Source organism: Prionailurus viverrinus, chromosome D3 (genome assembly GCF_022837055.1).
Source record: "Prionailurus viverrinus isolate Anna chromosome D3, UM_Priviv_1.0, whole genome shotgun sequence".
NCBI classification, from domain to species: domain Eukaryota; kingdom Metazoa; phylum Chordata; class Mammalia; order Carnivora; family Felidae; genus Prionailurus; species Prionailurus viverrinus.
The window spans coordinates 88,846,695-88,864,663 of NC_062572.1; positions in this window are offsets into that span (position 1 = coordinate 88,846,695).

Genomic DNA, 17,969 nt, shown 5'->3' on the forward strand with positions numbered 1-17,969 from the left:
TGCAAGAGTACCACAGAAATGATGTGTCTCAGTGTATCATATCAAGGGATTAAGGATGTGCGGGTATCTTATTACTGGTGATTTAGTTAAGTGATCGTTTACTGAGTGTTTCCATCCTAAAGTTACTGTATTTCACTACATGGTTAAGGATCTTGGAGGAGATTTTTTGAGACTCTGAAAGTCCTATTTTTCTATAAGCTTGTCCACTAATTTTAACATCGGTTGATGCACATTGTCTGGAACACAATTACTGTGGTGTTTTTACCTGTTGGAGATTCTTTCGCCCCCACCCCCCACTTTCTGTTACTTGGAATTCTGTGAGGAAGAGTTGTCTTCTCTGACATATTTAATTATCCAAAGACGTGTTTATATCAGTAGAGACTGATGGACATTTAGTCATTTTGTTTCTCAAATTGTTTTAAGTCAGGCCCTTAGGTCCTCATTCATGTTGTCTTCTCTGTTCTTTTAATAAGCTGCCTCCACACCTTTTTGTTGGTTTGTTTTTTTATTTTCTGGCATCACAAAATGATGCCAGAAAATATCTTATATTTTCCCTGCTCTAGTCCTGGAATTAATCTCTTTTCCAAAAAACTCGGTTCCTTTTAATGTTCACTGTTTAGAGATCAACATCTGGGTGGTAGTCGTATTATTGTTACTAAGGTATCATTGTTTCTGGCCTTCTCAGAATACAGAGCTAGTATGTATATGTATATACATTAAGTCACTAATACACAGAACTAGAGTTCTGTATCTGTATATCTATATATATTTAAACAGGAGTTTATTAATAATTTTTAGTGTGTGTGTATATATATATCCTCATAAATAATATGCATATTTATTTCTTTAAAGCTCAAATTCAACACACACTCTTTTTCTTATAAATTAAAACCCTTTCCATTAAACATTTTCCTGAATATTTCATGTGTTTCCCCATTCCTTCCCTTGCATTGTGACTTGTATTTGGAATAGATAATGTCTCTCACATCGGCCTCTTGAAATTCCACCTGTTCTTCTGTAACTGAAATGTCACTTCATGCGTGACAACGGTTGTTACTTCTCTGTCTTTTGCTTCCATTGTGTTTTCTTCCTCTTTCTCATGTGGTTTTTCACTTTTTTAAAAAACTACGTTGTATGCCATTTGTTTAAAAGATTTGAGTTTTAGTTTCATTTGTGTTTAATACTTTCATGCTTATACTAATTATTGTAATGTTTTTCAGGGGACATGTTATTTCCCCCCTTATCTTCCATGTTAGGACAGCACTTGGGATATTGCAGAGGACATCTGTTGTTTGATGCTAGTCAACATCCCTTCAGATATAAGTTCTTCCTCACCCCCAGTAAGTACATACCTCTGGGGGCCTACTATTAGTGTTCTCCAGAGAAACAGAACCAGAGGAATAATATACTAATAATATATGTAGTAGAAATTCTGCAATATACATAGATCTATATATCTAGAGAGACCGAGAAAGTAAAAAAAGAGATTTTAAGAAAAACGATCCACGTGATTGTGGAGGCTGATAAGTCCAAATCTGCGGGGTGTGCAGGCCAGAGGCCTCGGGAAAAACTGATGTTGCAGCTTGAGGCAGATGGCCATCTGCTGGCTGAATTCCCTTTTCCTCGTAGACCTCAGTCTTTTCTCTCATGGCCTTCAACTGATTGGATGAGGCCCACCCACTTTATTGAGGGTAGTGTGCTTTATTCACAGTCTATTGATGTGAATACTAATCTTATCAAAAGCAGCTTTACAACAACATTGAGACCTGTTTGACCAAATATCTGGGTACTGTGGCCTATTCAAGTTGACACATAAATTAAACCACCGTGTTGCCCATCACCCACACATCCCCACTCTTTCTTAAGGGTGGACAACTGATCTGGTCCTATTTGAACTCAGTATTACATTCCTTTGGCTTAATGAATGGCTCAAGTTATAGGCATGTTACTCAAAGAGCAGCAATCAGACTCTTCGCTGGGATTACTACTGGGGGAATGGGAGGAAGAGCCAAGTCTATCCGTGGTGGAAATGTCAGGCTGGATGTGGTCATTCTTTTTTTGTTGTTTGTTTTTAATTTTTTTATTACGTTTCTTTATTTTTGAGAGGCAGGGAGAGACAGAGCATGAGTGGGGGAGGGGCAGAGAGAGGGAGACACAGAACCTGAAGCAGGCTCCAGGATCTGAGCTGTCAGCATAGAGCCCAACGTGGGGCTCGAACTCTCAACAGTGAGATCATGACCCGAGCCGGAGTCGGATGCTCAACCGACTGAGCCACCCAGGCGCCCCTAGATGTGGTCATTCTTGACCCACCCCACGGAGACGTGCAGAACTACGAATGTTCTGATGACATGACTGAATGAACTCTGAGAACACAATTACCTAGACTCCCCAGATGGGTGTGCTTGTAAATTTAAACGTTTTGCGTGTTTATTTAAACCAGGTATCTATTACTTGAAATACCGATATAGAAACTAGTATAGTTTATAGCATATTGTAAGAGATATGCAACTAAATCTTGACTTCCCCGAGGTGAGGTAAAGCTCCTTCTTTCCCAGCAAGGATGCTGTCCCTCCTTGTTACGGGCAGTAAAACAGCTAATTAAGCCATCCCTTGCTGTGTTTTGGAACTCCAGTGGTTGGGGGGCTGGAGACAGGAGCCTCAGGAGCAGAATGGGAAAAATAGCATAATGTTGGAGTGTGTTAACTAGAGCTTGAGTCATTCCTTACACTATGCAGGGAAGCAAGATAGCAGTTTAAGTTTGACTTCGCAAGGCGACAAAGTGTTAGGATACAGTTTTCTCAAGAGAGGCTAAGCCTCCCTATACCAGCAATCCATGAGCCATGAGATTCAGATTATTGTGCGTCTTGTGAGATCACAAGAGCCACATTTTCCATCCCACTCCGAAGCAGAATTTAGCAAACAGAAGGAAGTACAAACAAGATGAAATGATGCCAGCGGAGAAGAATCCCAGGACGGTCAGAGTGTGAAGCCTTAGCCTCCTCCCAAACCTAATCTCTTCTGTACTCCTGACCTGCTGTGGTAAGGAACAGTCCCATTTTAAAGCGTCATCTTCCGTGATTAAGGCAACGTGCAGAAAGCAGGTCAGTTGCCCAAGTACTTTAGCCAAGTTGCTCGTGGCTCCCGGAGAGGTGGGGAACAAAGATGGGCATTTAGGTTGAAGCCCAGGGTCCTCTGCCTATTGCTAGGAGACAAAATGTTATACCAGAAGCATCGGCTGGACACCTGGGCAAGGTACCTAGTCTCCCTAGTAACAGAATCTCTGAGAAGTCCTATCGTCCAGTAATTAAAGATTCATTAATACTCATGTTCCACGTATTTCTCTATTGGCTTATATCTTTTTAACCTGTGAATTTGACTTCATTGTCCTTTGTATTTCATTTTTTTTTAATTTTTATTTATTTATTTATTTTTGAGAGACACAGAGAGACAGAGTGTGAGTGGACAAGGGGCAGAGAGGGAGGGAGACACAGAATCCAAAGCAGGCTCCAGGCCCTGAGCGGTCAGCACAGAGCCTGATGCGGGGCTCGAACCCACGAACCCTGAGATCACGTGTATTTCATTTTTAAATGAATACCTTTATTCATTGAATAAATGAATAAATACAAGCAGTTTCATTTCTTGTGCTGGGATTATTGTATGTGCTATTATTTAAGAGCTGAAGAAATTGGTTTTGCTCCTTTGTGATTTCTTCAGAAAATTATTGGGTACTTACTTTTCTCTGAATCAACGCTCCAAGTGCAATCCTGTATCTTCCATAGCATGGGTATATAATATTTATATACATTTTATATGACATGTATACATTTCCTTTATAAAACCACCACACTGCTGGAAATTCAGCAACTTGAATTACTAGTTTTGTGTTTGTGTCTATCCTGTAGACTGTCATATTCTATAGCATAATTTGCCAGAAATGACATTTTTCAGAGCTGAGCAAGTCAAATATATAATAGTTTCATGTTCTGATACTCACTGTGAATATCGAAATGATTATCAAAATGCTCTTCAAGAATGGAGCCAATTTTCAGAACTTTGTATTTTTTGAAGATGTTCCATAAATGTGTTCTCCTTTGATAATTCATAGAAAACCCTCATGTTTATGTTTTCTCCTTTTTTAAATATGGCAGAGCACAGAAAGTGAATTTTAAGTTAAAGGTGCAAATTAAATTATTACTGGTAAATGCTAAGATTTTAAAATAACCCCATGCCTCTATAATTGTTTGCCAAGTAATAAAACCATAAATAGTTTCTATATTTACTTATAACTTAATTTCAATACCACAGTTATGTGACAATATCATCAAAACCCCTACTTCCTCCAATTGTTAAAGTGCATACTGAATATAACTGGAAATTCTTAGCAGATCAATACTGAAATAGTTCTAATAGTTAAAGAGTATAGACACAGTCTGAATCAGACTTCTGTGTGTGTGAATTCCAAACTTTGAAAATTTGATTTTTTTTCAATAGATTCAGACAGATATTTCCATAGAATTTCAGATGTATGCAAGTTACATTCCAATCAGTGTTTGTAAACATTTTTTTGTCGTTTCGCGACAATGGAGAGTAGTGTTTTTAAGGGAAAAAATTTATACTAAAATACTCCTCTACATGCATAGTACCTGGCATAATTTTGAACATATTTTAATATATTTGAATATTTTGATATTAAATTGACAATATGCATATCAGTATACAAGATTATTTAAGTTTTTGATGTCTGCAGTCATATTCACTGTTTCACTATGTCCTTCTAATTCACATTAAATATAGATTCATCAAAGTTTTTTTTTTTCTTTTCAATTTGGAACTATGTTACAACACTGGTTTCATAGGGTAATAATAGGTGCTACTCACAAAAAGAGATTCTATTGTCCAGGAAGTTTAGGGAATTCTGAATTCAAAATTGAAGAGGATAGAACATTCAGAAGTATCTCATAGAATGTTTTCTAATAGAATCATAGAACAACCTGGCGAATCCAGTGTTGTGAAAAATACGACATGCTACATTACATGAATATTTACATTTGAAAGGCAATTAACATTGATTTTTAATACTAGGGCTTGTGCTAAAAGTTTTTATTTCTAATACATTATTTTATTCAAACATTTGAAACATTTTATTTTTTGTTTATTTCTGACAGTGGGAGAGGGGCAAATGGGGGAGGGGAGAGGGAGACAGAAGGTCTGACGTAGGCTCTGTACTGACAGCAGAGAGCCCATGGCACTTGAACTCATGAACTTTGAGGTCATGACCTGAGCCAAAGTCAGATGCTTAACTGAGCCACCCAGGCACCCCTTAAAACTGATTTTAGAGTGAAAACTAAAATATACTCTAATTGCCAGCATCAACAAATATTAAAAATGAAAGAGACACACTGACTTATGTTTGAAAGGTAAATCAAAAAGTATTTGCCATTTCTTGGAATAGATTGCATTCTAAACGTGCTCTCTTTTTAGATGTCCATTACTGTATTTGAAATAGGTTATCTAAATGTCTTCAAAACTGTCCTTCAGTGAAAAGAATCTGGGGAAACTGACTTTCTGGAGAGTGTATTTAGGAGAAGATTGATGCATAGAATTCTGATAGCTTTGACTTTTTTGGGGTGCCAGGGTGGCTCAGTCGGTTAAGCATGTGACTGCGGCTCTGGTCATGATCTCTGGTTCGTGAGTTCAAGCCCCAAGTCAGGTTCTATGCTGACAGCTCAGAGCCTGGAGCCTGCTTCAGATTTTGCGTTTCCCTCTCTCTGCCCCTCCCCCACTTGTGCTCTGTCTCTCTGTCTCTCTCAAAAAATAAATAAACATAAACAAAATTGAAAAGAGGACTTTTTAAAACATATTTTTCCTAGTTTATTACAATAATTGATTTTACTTATAAATAACTTTAAAATAAAAGTATTACCTATATTTTCATCTGGGCAAAATGATGTTTAATATTTTAATAAATTTGATTTTTAATATAGCTTAGTTCAAAATAAAACTACATAATCTATAATCTGTTTACTTCTATAATTATAGGATGCCATTATCATAAGTGTTTACCAATATCATTCTATAATTGACTTTTAGAACCAAATAGCAATTATAGATGGTGTGTGTGTGTGTGTGTGTGTGTGTGTGTGTGTATGTGTGTGTGTATAACAAATATTTATAAAGCTATTATGAGCTAATTCCTATTGCAGGTTTACATTCTGATTTTTTGGTTAATATTTACTCTCCCATATTTTTAATTATAGGAAATGAACTGATAGAAATTTCCAAGTGTGTTCTAAGTGATGGTGGACACAGAATCATAGAGGTTAGAGATATAATGTTTATTTTTGGAACACTCTATAGATAAGCTGTTTGAAATTGCTCATGGGATAAATCTTAAAATGTAAAGATAGGACTTTTAAATTTTATCCTGAGGAATTGTGGATATCACAAAATTAAGTAGATAGAGTGTAGACAAGGCTTTATTTTAGGAAGTTTAATCAAGCAGTAATGAGAGAATGGTGAGTGTGATAAGCTGGGAGCAGGTAATACATTTAAAAAAATAATTGAAAAGTCTCATAAAAGACAAAGGAAGTTACTTTGTTAAGGGTAAAAAAGGCTGGGGTACATAACGTAGCAAGGTGAGGAAGAGGAAGGGGGCATTGCTACATACCTGAATGTACAGAAGAAACGAAAAACATTATGGATTTGCTGCTCTGCCTGCATTATTAGGAGAATGAGGGTGCCTACATAGCAACATTATAGGAGGAGACCAAGAGGTAGATTCTAGAGAAATAAATAATATACAGTATATACTAAGGATTGGATACTTTCAAAAACATTTTCACTTATCTTAGAAATTAGAGCTGTCCATGCTGATGATGAATATTCAAAACACTACATATTTTAAAATTAGATCAGGGTAACGATATAGAGTGTTTTAACTTCGTAGAGAAAGGATCACTTGTTTAATCCATAATGAGGCAAAGGCATTGGAATAAATTGTCTACATTTACATATTTGTTGGCTTACTCTTTCCCCCTCAGTGTCTAGGGTCTTACATCCAAGTCAGTATTGAATTTTTGTAGCTAATTATAATTTTGATATTCTAATTGCAAATTACACATTTAAATAATTTTAGTTCTTTATTGGCTTTCAGAATACATTTTTTTAAATGGAGTATATTTGTTAGAATTACAGCATGCCCACAATGATACCAATTCATATTTATCCCTATTCCCTGCTACACCATCGCCTGTAATCTTTGTTCTCTCCTGCAGCTCTGACTCCTGTGTGTAATCCAATGGAGTTACCTTTAGGAAACTGTCCTCTAAGCCTCTTTAACTGTTGCAGCAGGGATACCCAAACGCCATCTTTTCCCACATATTTTTCTTATGTGAGTTCTCACTTCTGTTACCATCTTCATCCTGATGGTTTGATGTTGGCGTTTGAAGAACTGTGTTCGTAAAGGCATGATCACCTGAATTATATACATCCTGGATCACACCGCTGCTCTATGACTTCTGAATTATTTGACCATAAACATTTTCTTAAAATCACAGATCAGCATTATTCTTTCTAGGCAATGGAGACAATAATGTAAATCCAATAGAGATGCCAAGATCAATTTGTCTCCAATTTTGCAAATGTTCAGTAAGTGTATTAGTTTTCTAGGACTGTTGTAACAAAGTTTCACAAACTAAGTGGCTTAGGTAACAGAAATGTATAATCTCACTGAGGGTAGAAAGCCAAGATCAAGGTTTCGCCAGGGTTGGTTACTTCCAAGGACTGTGAGGGAGAATCTCTTCCATACCTTTCTACTGGCTTGTGATGGTTTGCTGATGATTGTTGACCTTCATTGGCTCATGGAAATACCACCTCAATCTCTGCCCTCATGTTCACATGTTTTTTCTCTGTGTGTTCTGTGTCTAAATCTCCCCCAAGGACACCAGTCATTTTGAGTTAGGGTCTACCATAACAACCTCATTTTAACTTTCTTACAGCTGTAGAGACTTGATTTTCAAATAAGGATACATTCTGAGTTACTGAGGGACTCTCACATACGTTTTTGGGGGGACACATTTCAAACCATAACAATGAGTGCCTAATAGTGCCTAAGGAGTAAGAAAGAGAAAGAAAGGGTTTATCTTCAAGGATAAGAAAAGTGCCAAGAGGAGGCTGAAGTAGGAATGAGTCTACTTTGGGAATAGTGAATAATAGCCTCCTAAGAGGCATTGAGTTTTGAAATATTATAATGCGGTCTACAAAATGCACCCAGCACATCACTTGCCTCATAAATAAATTTGCTTTCTACAGTGTATTATTTTTTTTCTTTCTATTCCATCTCTTTTCTTCCCTTCTCTTATTTTTTAACATGTCACATACATTCCATTGTTAGACTACAGAATCATATCTGGAAAATAGGGTAACTTCCCTTTAGATCTCTGAAGCCACTTATCTCTTACTGTTCCTCCAATATATCGTTGTAGTCTAAATGTCCTTAGAGCCCAAATTAATGATCCCATTGGCTTGGAGTCTAGAACACCAGTCTGTAGTCACCCTTTGTTTCAAATAATTTAGTTTAACAAACAAAAACAGTCTTTATATTGTACAGGGAAAGAGTTCAAAGCCATGAAATTATATCTAATAGATGCTGTCTTTTTAACCTCCTCTTTGGTTTTAACCTCAATGCTGTATCTAAAACTGCCCCTTGATTTTTTTTTTTCTTTTTAAAGCTTTGATCACTGGTTTGCCTTGATCAGTTCCTTTGTTCATCTTAATGACATAATGAAATAATAACAAAAACTCTTTAAGATTTCAACATATTAGTGTTATTTTGGTATGCTTTGCATTATATTGTAATGTTTTTTTTTAGTTTAGAATATGACAAAAACTATAAAATTCTAAGTTTTGACACATTAAGTTTCCACTTTTAGTAAGAAATACAAAATCCAGTGGCTTTCTAGCTTGGAAATACTTTCTCATTTGTAGTACAGTATGTGTTTTTTTTTTTTTTGTTTTTTTTTTTTTTTACGTCAGAACATTTTAGTCCTACTAAGCTGCTAACACCTATATTGCATAGTAACAATGCTGTTGTCTAAAGCTATAATTCAGCTTTATTATACTGCCATTATATATAGCATTTCTTCTTAATCAGGGAAAAAAAAGGTTTTACAAAGCTGCTTGAAGAAAGGTTTTTTTTTTTTATGGAAAATTAGAATGGTCTTTTAAATCCTGTTCATTATTTCAGAAGCAATTTGTGTAAATATCATTCATCCATCTCATCCATTTTTAGAGGGAGATTTTGAAATAAAGTGTATGCAAATAATTTGTACGTAAGAAATTTCTATGAAATTCAAAATCTGGAGAACTTCAAGTAACTTTTTGTGAAAGTGAAAAGTTATAAAAATATAACCACATATTAATTTGACCTAGTAATATTAGAGAAGGTTCCTATCCCCTATCCCCTCTAGCCAGTATGCTTCTATAATAATTATATTGGAAAATCATTGAGAATTTTAACTCTGCTATGTTCCAGATAAGGATGTACAGTAGAGTGTTGGAAGTGAGTTCTTTTCCAGTTGAGAAGAGAAATAGATTCAATCAGTTACCTATGGGATCTAGTGGTTCTCTTTCAACAGATACAAATAAATTGTATAACTTTCAAAAAAACCCCAAAACACATAGTGCTTACTTGTGATACTGCTGTAAAGGGACCAAATAGTGGCAGTGGACGCTTTGTGACTATGGAATGGGGGGAAACGTAAAATTACGTGCCATTTTGCTGATAACAACATACTGCTCTTTCATTCTTCTGTTGAATGGCCAAGCATATGATAACCTGATGGTCACCACAGCTGAACGGAAGGACTGTTGAGGAGGGGTGTACCTGTTAATCCTCAGGGGGTCACCGTTTTCATTAGTCCCCCTTTGGAATGGATGAGAGTTTAAGGGATGGGGTGGAGTGTGGATACCAGGAGAATGGCTCATGTGCGACTCCCCTCTTCAGAAAATAGGATGGTCACGCTAAAACCAAGCAGCTTAGATAGACTGTATGATAAACATAAATGAGCTGTCTCAAAAGACGGGCCTTTGATTCCAAACATGTGGATGTCACTGTAAGGAGTCCTTCCTGTTAGGATACCTCGTTTAGCTCTTGAAGTGTTTGGAGGACAGAAGCCTATAGACTGTAACCTCTTTTTAGAGCTGCCATGTATAAACTTCAGTGATGAACAAAAAATCTGAGTCATTCAAAAAACAGAAGATCCAATAGCATCAGCAACGACTGGTGAGTAGAACTGTTCAGGTAATAGATTCAACGTGGTGGAAACTTGGTAGGATTGCTACCCACAACCTGGTAGCACAATCCTGCATCCTGGACAGGAGGGAGTATAGTCTGACTCAGGTAATTGCTTCATAAAAGAATTTGCCAAATCGTCTGCATTTAGTCCAGCTCAGATGATGCTGGAGGAGACGAAGACAAGAGATGTAAGAGCGGGCTGCTGAGCTGATTCCACCAGTGAAGGTGGTGACAGTTTCCAAGTATAGCCGGTAGCATGATTGGTGACACATGGCAATGCTTAAGTCATTCTTAAGAGTGCCAGACGATGGTGTAGATACATCTGCATTTACAAGGCAGACTTGTTGCAGAGTAGAATTCATCATTAAAGCTGGACAGATCAATTGATTTTTCTAGAAATTTCTTATGGAAATGCAAATAAGCCAAAACATTCTTTCACTTATATGCCCTAATTTGTTCTGAAATAGCCAATGTACTTCTGTGCTGATCATTAATTCTCATTCTATAAAGTGCTTTCAATTCTTTTGTCTGAAATGCATGAACATAGTAATAAATACAGGCTGTGTATAGTTTTTAAAAATTACGCCTTCTCTAAATCTAGCTATCTAGGTATAGTTAGTGGCTCAAATTTAGATTTTTGCCAGCTTCAGGTAATAGACTTAAAATCTAATTAACCTATTACTCACACTAGTTTATAAAATATTCATTTTAATTCTCATCTTGTAATATCTACTTTTAATAACAGTTTAAAACAATTAAAGATGTAAAAGGTAATTTTTAAAATGCAGAGTATCCCTATTGCTATATAGTTTTTCATTTAAAATGATAATCATTTGTTTAACCAGTTAATCTTTAGAATTTGCCTGATAGCTTGCTATTAAAAAAAAGATTCTAAAGATGCATGCTCCATTTCTAAACTCCAAATAAAGGAAGAAAGGGAAAAAAATTTTTGTATGTTTTTATTTCTGTATGCTTATATTTTAAAGTAATACCACACTTTAATTATTGTTTTAATTACAGCAACCCATGCTCCTCTACAAGTAATCAAGTCAAGGTTTTCCTAGACATTAAAGGGGAAATGGCCACATTAACAATATTTATTTTTAATAGTTTTCTTTTATATAACACACTTAAAATGGTCATTGACATGACATTCTAAAAACAGTTAATTAAAAATATTTATTATTAAATATATAACTTACTGTTCTGTTCATAAATATTCACATGTTCAATGAAGAACTGTCAAAATGTCAACTCCTTTAATCAAATTTTTGGAAAACTTATCTTTGATGTGTAACAATAGTAAATGTAGCCATGCAGTCACAGACATTGCTGAACCCAACATATCTTACCCTTGTGAGCAGGGTGAGAGCCACCAATGGGCAGCTAGCATCTCAAAAAGAAAAAGAAAAAATAACCAACAAGGACTGAAGTGAGCACATTTAGTTACTTTCCTTGAACTCATCAAACTCATTGACCAAAAAGGGCATTTCTTGGGGTGCCTGGGTGACTCAGTCATTTACGTGTCTGACTTTGGCTGAGATCATGATCTCATGGCTAGTGATTTCAAGTCCCACATCGGGCTCTCTGCTGACAGCTAGGAGGCTAGAGCCTACTTCGGATTCTGTGTCTCCCTCCCTCTGTCCCTGCTTCCCCACTTGTGCACGCGCTCGCTCTCTCTCAAAAATAAACATTAAAAAAAACTAAAAAAAAAAAAGGCATCTCTTATATCCTATGAAGGAGGGAGGCCAAAGCCAGAAGTGTTACTCTAGTGAAAGATTCTTCCACATGAGAGGAAACATCAGGAATATGGAACATACGTTCTTATTCTGTGGTTTCAGGATTAAAATAATAAACACAAACTTTGCTCAACATTGTTTTTTCAAGAAACATTGATACCATTAATGGAAATAAAGTCTGTTTTTCTCTTTTAGTTCATTTCACAGGATCTTCCTTTGAGAAGGAATTTTGGGCACGTAAAAACAGTGATATCTTAGTTATATACAGACTTTCTTTCTGGAAGAACAATAAGTGACATTGTCCAGTGCATCTTGGTTTTAAGGATACACAAGAAAAACCTTTTATTCGTCTTCTTTTGTAAAAGCATCAGGTTCTAAAAGCATGTTTTTTTTTTTTTTTTTTTTTTGAAGGAAGTTCCTAAAATATCATATTTTTTTAAACATTTTTTTAATGTTTATTTATTTTTGAGACAGAGACAGAGCATGAATGGGGGAGGGTCAGAGAGAGGGAGACACAGAATCTGAAACAGGCTCCAGGCTCTGAGCTGACAGCACAGAGCCTGATGCGGGGCTCGAACTCACGGACCGTGAGATCATGACCTGAGCCGAAGTCGGCCGCTTAACCGACTGAGCCACTCAGGCGCCCCAAATATCATCTTTTTTTAAAAAAAGTGCATCATGAGGAATTCATGGTTATGGTAGTAAAAAGCTAATGACATTTGATTTCACCTTTTCCAAGTTCCTGATAGAAAGCTGATGAAAGTGAATAAACTAAAATAATGCAAAGCCTCCCCAGGCTTGGAAACTTAAATGTTTCTGGGCTAGTGTTAGATGACAATAGTTGATAAAATGTATTTGAAGCAAATTATCAGGCACTAGATGTTTAGCTACTATTTAGCTATTTAAATAGTTTAACTACTATTAGTTATTAGTTATTTACTCAGCATGAAAGTAAACATGAACCTGAAGAAGGGGAGGTAGATTTGGAGCAGAATGGAAGAATACACCGTGTACAATGAGCACTGAGTAGTGCACACAATTGTTGAATCACAATTGTTGAATTGTTGAATCACACAATTATTGAATCACTGTATTGTACACCTGAAACCAGTAGGACTCTGTATGCTAACTATATTGGAATTTAAAAACTAAGAATTGTCATCTTGAACTCTATCAGCCTATTTCCTGAACTGCTATTGCAGTCCAAAGATATTCACATTCTCTGAGATCGTAATGGTTAAAAAGAAAGCATGTTTTTCTAAAATAGGTTACGTTTCTGGTTGTAAGTATAGTTAATACTCCATTATTTGAATCTTCATAGTATGGTAAGGTGTTGGGTGTATTAGTTCTATGTTCACCTTTGAAAGTTCATATATACAATTTTACTAGTAAACAAAAAAAATGTGGTCCAAGTTAAGCCCACGGTGATCTAGAACATCTGCCATTAGTGGTGCCTTGATTGCTGTTTTTAATCAAAGATTCCCTACCAGTATCATCAAGAGACATAAACAAAGACACTGAATATAATGTTGCCACTCTTTTCTTTATGGTGTGCATTAAAAACCAGTGAGACAGCAGCTAACATAAAATAATTTGAAACATTTCTCTGAATTGTCCTAGAAATATCATAACACTCATTTTCATTGGCTTCTTCTTTAATTTGCATATTATTCATAAATTCTACATGGGGGTGATATGCAGCCTTAGTTTTGCAAGTTAGCCATTAATGATTAGCCCTCATTCTGCTTATTTTTTTCTTTCTCTGTGTGCTTGATGATTGCGGTCCGTTTCATCATATTGTAGCCTGGCATTTTATTGCCTTGTGTTGCCATTTTTGAAAAGTGTAACTTCTCACATTTATTTTACTTCTTTTTTTTAAATAATTCAAGTGATATGGTTAGAAATTATTAAATATTTATAGGAAATATTAATGATTGATTCATATTAAGCAAAACCAATTTAATGTTTCCTCTGTCCTCTGGCCTGAAATGTTGCTTTTCCCCTGGACGGCTTCTCCCACTGTACGCTTCTCCAGGGGCCATATCGTTCACAGAGACAATTCTAGCTAAACTGGTTACTGTGCATCGGGAGCTCTATGTTTAACCTATTGGGAGCTTCAGGACCATATTTAAAACTGCCCAACATGCATTGTCTTTTTTGTCTTACAAGGGCTTCACTCTCAGCATACCCACAAATAAACTCAACACTCCCCTCAGGCTTATGCTTCCTGCTTTCTTCTTGGCCTGTGCCTCTAATATCCACACATAAACAAATCCAGGAATCTCAATAACTCTCAACCCACATCCAAAATTAGTCACTAAACCCTGTAAATTCTATCTTGTAACTCTGCCTTCATCTTCGTATTGCCATCACCATGGTTATATTTCCAGAAACTCTCGCTTCTCATTTTGATGGCCAAAGTAGCCTCCTCCATTGGCAGGTTCTCTGCATGCCCAGGATGGCACTTTGCATGGCCCTCTGTGATGACATCTTTAGAGGTGAAAGGCCATTTACTTCCTAATGGAAGATAGAAACATGTACTCTGATGAGGTGGTTGTGATCTGAGGACTTTTCTGGAGATTGTGCTTCTGTGGAAAATACTGAGTTGCCAGCCCAGGTACCAAGTTAGTACTTCCTTGAAGGACCCATTCTTTCAGGGCCATGGCTCATCTCCATTAGGGACAGATTGGAAAGAAAATACCTACTGATATTGATCCCTTCTGTTCATCCTCACAAAGAAGCAGCATTTCCTGCTTGTTTAAGGGGGTGATTTTAAGGAAAATAAAACTTTAAAAACTCTTCAACATTTAATGTAATAATTGTGCTGTAGCCTTCTGATTTTTAGCCATCTAGTATTTTCTGGAGAAATTGCAATAGGCAACTGGTTCCAGTGAAGCCCAAATTGTTAAGTAGACTTTGCCACATAGAAGAATAAAAGGAGGAGTACCTAGGCAGGCAGAGCTCAAGAAAAGTATTAGTAAAATAGTATTATCTCATCCATTTCTGCCATATCACCATTCCTGATGGGAAGCGCAGGGATAGTAATTCTCGTTTCTTCTGAAGCAAAGTAGCATCATCGTTTGCTTTCAATACCTCTAGACCTACACAGAAGCTATGAGTACAAGAGAATGAGCCTTTGGACACTGAGAGATTAGCTGGTGGATAGGACAGGCAATGTTCCCTTCAGTTACTTCTAGGCATGAAAACAACCATTTACAGACTGGACGCCAGAAAACTAAATGTAGGTAGGGGTTGGATGCCAACTCCAAGGTATCTCTAATCTGATCAGAATGCTAGCATTAGTGACACCAATTAGAGATATAGGGTACAAAGTTATACTCGGGAAGACCCTTGAAGGGGTGCCAGCTGAATGCCTAAGTCCTTACCTGATGTTCCGTATGAAAGAACCACCATCATATATTTGCAGTTCAACAACCACCTAGTATTATAGAGAATAATGGCAACAGAAGAATACAAGCTGGTTTTCATGGATGGCCCTGAAGGAAATGGTGGGAATATGTAAACATAAGGAGAAGGGTAAGGTGGGAAAATGAGAGAGGGAGCACACCATACTCCTCTCAAAGCACCACAAATACTTGTAAAGAGAGGGTTAGCATCTTTGTTATTAACAACGGTTATTAACTCCTACCTAATTTATGATTTAGCGTGGTTCTTGCATACTTGGTTCTAAAACGTAAAGGCAATTAATTTTATAAACCATGCATTCTATGAGCTTGAAAGAATGTCTCATAGAAATTATAGGAGTGATTTTTCCAGGTAAATCATCAGGCCTCACCCTGTGGATGAAATTTTATTGTATAAAATTGAATTTTCCAAGAAGCGTCGTAGGTGAGGGAACAAAAGAGGTATTGTAGCTGTATTTCAATATTTCAACATTTTTTAAAAATTTTAACCCCAGTGTAGTTAACATGCCATATTAGTTTCAGACATACAAAGTAGTGACTCAACAATTTTATACTACTCAGTGCTCATCATGGTGAGTTTTAAAATTTTCTTTATTTCACCCATACCCCCTACCTACCTTCCTTCCAGTTTGTTCTCTATAGTTAAGTATTTCTTTTTTGATTTATCTCTTTTTTCTCTTTGTTCATTTGTTTCTTAAATTCCACGTATGAGTGAAATCAAATGGTATTTTTCTTTCTCTGATTTATTTCACTTAGCATTATACCCAATAGCTCCATCCATGTTATTGAAAATGACAAGATTTCATTCTTTTAAGGTGGAGTAATATTCCCGTGTGTGTGTGTGTATGCACCACATCTTCTGTATTCATCTGTTGGTAGGCACGAGTCACTTTCATAATTTTGCTATTATAAATAATGCTGGAATAAACATAGGAGTGCATAATCTTTTCAAATTAGTGTGTTCAGATTCTTTGGGTAAATATCTAGTAGTGAAATTACTGCATCATATGGTAATTCTATTTTTAACTTTTTGAAGAACCTCGATAGTCTTTTCCACAGTGACTCTGTTAGTGTGCATTCCTACCAGCAATGCAAAAGAGACCCTTTTTATCCACATCCTTGCAAACACTTGTTTCTTGTGTTTCTGATTTTAGCCTTTCTGACAGGTGTAAAAGGGTATCTCTTTGGAGTTTTAAGCTGCATTTCCATGATGATGAGTGATACTAAGAATTTTTTTCATGTGTCTGTTGGCCATTTTTGTGTCTTATTTGGAGAAATGTCTGTTCATGTCTTCTGCCTATTTTTATTGGTATATTTGTTTTTTGGGTGTTGAGTTGTAGCTATTCTTTATATATTTTGGATACTAATCCTTTATCAGAGGTGTCATTTGCAAATATTTTCTCCTATTCAGTCTTTTAGTAGTGTGTGTGTATGTGTGTGTGTGTGTGTGTGTGTGTGTGTGTGTGTGTGTGTGTGTGTTTTCCTGTTCAGAAACTTTTATTTTGAGGTAGTCCCAATAGTTTATTTTTGGTTTTGTTTCCCTTGCTTTAGGAAACATATGTAGAAAAATGTGGCCACAGGTCATGTCAGAGAAATTACTGCCACTGCTCTCTTTTAGGGTTTTTATGTTTTCAGGTTTCACATTTAGCTCCTTAATCAAATTTGAATTTATTTTTGTTTATGGTATAAGAAAGTGGTCCAGTTTCATTCTTTTGCATGTAACTGGGCAGTTTTCCCAACACTATTTGTTGAAGAGACTGGTTTTTTCCCATTGCATATTCTTGCCTATTTGGTCAAAGATTAATTGACTATTAAAGCATAGGTTTATTTGAGCTATATATTCTTTTCTGCTGATCTATGTGTCTATTTTTGTGTCTGTAGCATATTGTTCTGATTACTACAGTTTTGTAGTTTATCTTGAAATCTGGGAATGTGATACCTCCAGTTTTGTCCTACTAGTTCAAGGTTGCTTTGTGTATTCATTTGTGGTTTCATACAAATTTGAAAATTGGTGAAAAATGCTGTTAGTATATTGATAGGGATTGAATTAAATATGTAGATTGCTTTGGGTAGTAAGACATTTTAACAATATTTTTTCTTCCCATCCATGAGGATGGAATATCTTCCCATTTGTGTTGTCTTTATTTTTTTTCAATTTTTAAAAAAAATTTTTTAAGTATTTATTCATTTTTGAGAGAGAGACAGAGTGTGAGCAGGGGAGGAGCAGAGAGAGCGGGAGACACAGAATCCGAAACAGGCTCCAGGCTCCGAGGTTTCAGCACAGAGCCCGACACGGGACTCGAACTCACAAACTGTGAGATCATGACCTGAGCCTAAGTCGGATGGTTACCGACTGAGCCACCCAAATGCCCCAATTTGTGTTGTCTTTAAATGGATGTTTCATCAATGTTTTATGATTTTCTGAGTACAGGTTTTTCACCTCCTGGTTAAATTTATTCCTAGGTAATTTATTATTTTCAGTGCAATTATAACTGAGATTTGTTTCTTAAT